Consider the following 4,160-nt stretch of genomic DNA (forward strand, 5'->3'; position numbering starts at 1 on the left):
TTGATATCATGGCAAATCAACCAAGAGAAGTAGCAGCTGAAAGGAGAATGACTATGACAAATTATGTACGACCTATAATTCATAACACTAGTTCATGCATAATTCTAGATGATACATCTAGAAATTATGAACTTAAGAACATATATTTTAATATGCTTCCTTCATTTTATGGTATCCCTAGTGATGATGCATTAATATTTATTAGAGAGTTTTATGCAATGGTTCATACTTTTCCATTATTTGGACTTAATAAGGATCAACTAAGAATGAGATGTTTTCCTTATTCATTGAAAGAAAGAGCAAAGGCTTGGTTAATGACTTTGCCTTCTAATTCTTTGATAACTTGGGATAAGGTATATCAAAAGTTTATGAGTAAGTTTTACTCATATCAAAAGACCAAAGAATTAAAAGCTAAAATTTCTAACTTTTATCAAAAGGATACTGAACCCTTTTATTGAAAGAAAGAGCAAAGGCTTGGTTAGTGACTTTGGCTTCTAATTCTTTGAGAACTTGGGATAAGTTATATCAAAAGTTTATAAGTAAGTTTTACTCACATCAAAAGACCAAAGAATTAAAAGCTGAAATTTCTAACTTTTATCAAAAGGATACTGAATCCTTTCATGAAGTATGTGATCACTTTAAATCACTTTTATTACAGTTTCCACACTATGGATACACTTTTAGTAGTCAACCAATTATTTTATGATGGGTTGACACAATAATATAAATGTGTTAATAATGCAGCTGAAGGTGCTATACTAGAAAGGACAACTGATGAGGTTTATGATATTTTTGAGATGTTAGGAGTTAACTCGCAGCAAAAGAGTGAGAGGATAAAAAGAGTAGGAGTTGAATAAAGTAGTAGCTAGTAGTGAGATGACCATACAATTGGTTGAATTGACTAAGCAAGATAAGATGCTTACTTCAACTAAAAATGTACAAAACAATGAGGTTTATGACATTTGTGGTATTTATGGTCATGGTGCTAATATTTGTTCATTTTTTGATAATTATAGAGGAAATATTTATGACCAAGAAAATTTAATGGATTCTTTACCAACCTAAGCAACTTATGAATGACCCTTATTCCAACACATATAATTCAGGTTGGAAAAATCACCAAATTTTTCTTGGAGATACAATGACCAAAATACACCATAATTATTAAGAAACCTAAATCAATCTCACTACTAAGACCAATATTCTCAATTCTAAAGAAACTCCAATCTTTCCTTTCAAGATTAAGAACAAACTTTTCAATCTAATGAGCAAAAGAAGCCAAGTTTGAAAGAAACACTTCAATCATTTATGATGGCTTCTCATGATAGGATGAAGATGAATGAAAAAAAGACAGATGCTATTGAGGCTTCGATAAAATGTTTAAAATTTCAAACAGGACAAATTATTGAAGCTGTTTAAGAGGTCAAGAAAGAGAAACTATCAAGTTGACCCGGACAAGTCAATGTTATTAACATTATTAACAATGGTAATGTAGTTGATAATAAAGTCAATATGGAAACTGTAATAGATTTTTTTTTATGCATGTGTACCTAAAAATGATGAATTAATAGAAATACAAATCAATGAAGAGAGCATGCAAAAGGAAGAAAAAATAGCCTAATCTTAGGATTGAGAAGAAAGAAAATGAAGCATTTTCTAGACGTAAATTCCATAAGGCAGCTCAGCCTTATAGGCCACGTATTTCTTTTATTAACTGACTCAAAGAGAGTAAACAATTTATGAAATATTAAGATACTCTCTAAATTCAATACTAATTTACCTTTATTGGAGGTTATCAAGAATAAGCCACTTATGCAAAGTTCTTTAAAGAGTTGAGCATCAACAAAAGGCGATATGTGAATAATTAAAAAGTATAACTATCAGAAAAAGCAAGTGCAATATTTCAACATCAGTTACCCCTTAAGATGAAGGATTCTAGTAGCTTCATCATTGATATGATATTGGGTGACAAAAAAGTTACAAAAGCCATGTTAGATTTGGGAGCAAGCAACAACTTGACGCTTTATTCGATTTATGAACAACTTGGTTTAGGAGAGTTGAAGCTAACCACCATGTCTTTGCAATTTGCTGATAGATCAATTAAATATCCTAGAGGTATAGTAGAAGACTTGCTAGCTCAAGTAGGTAAGTTAATAATTCATGTTTATTTTATAGTGCTTGAAATGAAAAATATACTAGTAAGGGATAAGGAGCAAACTATACTCCTTGGTAGATTTTTTATAGCAACTACTAGAAAAGTTATTGATATGCATAATAAAAAACTTACCATGATAATTTTAGGAGAAACTGTAGAATTTAAGTATTTGATTCTCTAATTTTATCTCCTAAATCTACTATTGATGAGTATTCATATGTTGATTATTTATATTTTATTGTTTATGATAAATCATATGATGATATTCTATTCTTAATTGATAAGAGTTTTCGTGACACTTTAGATGTCGTATTAAAAATATAAAGCCATACTTGAAAGGAATGGTTTATAGCCAAGAGGTGAAGTGTATGAACCCCCACCATGAGCATAATTGAAAATGTCTAGCTATAGATAATAAACTTAGCAATTATGTTTTATTCTTATGTATTTAAGTTATTTTTTTTAAATTTTTTTCTAATTTTAGTATTTTTTGTTTACTTTGTAGGCTTATGAAGGAAATGTCAATATACCTATCTTCTTTGATTCCTAAAGGCCAATATTTCTTAATGTGGTGACATGTCAACTTTTTATTATTATTATACTTTCACATCTAATTGATATTATGTTATTATATAATTGATATTATGTTATTATGTAGATATTGTGTGCTTAGTATGTGTTGATTATTAAGAAAAATAAATTAGAAGTTATTTGACTTTAGACATATTTCATTTCCTTGTAGGATTAGGAATTAATTTTTCTTTTAATATGCTTATCATTAGTTAGGAATTAGTTAAGTTTTGTTTAGTTAATATTAGTTATTTTTAGTTTTAGTGATTTCTTTAATTTTAAATTTTTATTTTATTTAAATTATTAATAAAGTTCAATTCTTAGTTTAAATTATCAATTTTAGTTATTTAAGTATTTAGAATTTTTAATTTTCATTCAAATTTATGTTTTCATTAATTATTTTCCTTTAGAGTGTATAAAAATTAATTACAAGTATTTAAAAAAATTCGGAGCAAGCCATGTTGCAGCAGTAAAATCTCGATCGAGCTCGCTACAGCAGCCAGCAGCAAGCCGCGGCTCGCTGAACCATCAGCGACCAAGCCAGACACAGGAGTAAGACGCTTTCCTCTAGGTCGTGGACCATCCACCACTCGCAAGGCGTGTCATGCATCAGACATCCACGAGCATATGACCTTCTTCCACGAGCAAGGTAGACGCTTAATCAATAGCACTCCGCGAGCTTGCAAGAGGCGCAACTCAACTTCTTCCTTGGCCAACTTTTTCAAAAATTTAATTTTAAAAATAGTTAAAGTCAAGGATAATTGAGATATTTATGAAAATTAAATCTTTTATAAGTTAAAACACTCTCTTTAAAAATTTAATACATATCCATTTTGTCCACATACGTAGTCATATCATTGATTAAAGATTTTATTTTAGAATCTTTTTCTAAGATTTATATTTAGGATGTAGCTTTTAATTATCTTATGATTTAATCTTTCTAATTTCTTTAGGATTGTTTATTTTTCTTTTCTCTATTTCTTTTATAATTATCAATGATGTGTTCAAGTGTGCTTTTAAGGTTTGATTAATGGAGACTAGAATTCAAGTTCATGGCTTTCTATACATTGCAAAATTTGAATGCTTTCTTTAAAAGTTAAATACAGATGCATCTCCTCCACATATATAGTCATGTTATTGATTTAGGATTTATTTCAAAATTTTTTTTAGGATTTATATTGAGGACCTAACTTTTAATTATCTTATGATTTAATCTTTCTAGTTTCTTTAGGAATTTTCATTTTTCTTTCTTTCTATTTCTTTTATAATTATCAATAATGTGTATTCAAGTGTGCTTCTAGAGTTGGATTAATGGAGATTAAAATTCAAGTTCATGGCTTTCTATGCTCGCAAAAATTTGGGTAGTGTTCTATCTTTTTCTTCCTTTCTTGTTCTTTGTTTTTATATATGCTAATGATATTGAGGACAATATCAA

The 4,160-nt window shown here is 28.8% G+C and overlaps 1 non-coding gene across 1 annotated transcript; it reads right to left on the reverse strand.

Annotated features, from left to right (window-relative positions):
• Positions 1–568: 568 nt before the first annotated feature.
• LOC112535280 lies at positions 569–676 on the reverse strand. The gene has a single exon (XR_003079446.1). It is a non-coding gene; the product is annotated as a small nucleolar RNA R71 (small nucleolar RNA).
• Positions 677–4,160: the final 3,484 nt, after the last annotated feature.

This window comes from Ricinus communis, chromosome 8, assembly GCF_019578655.1.
Source record: "Ricinus communis isolate WT05 ecotype wild-type chromosome 8, ASM1957865v1, whole genome shotgun sequence".
Lineage (NCBI taxonomy): Eukaryota > Viridiplantae > Streptophyta > Magnoliopsida > Malpighiales > Euphorbiaceae > Ricinus > Ricinus communis.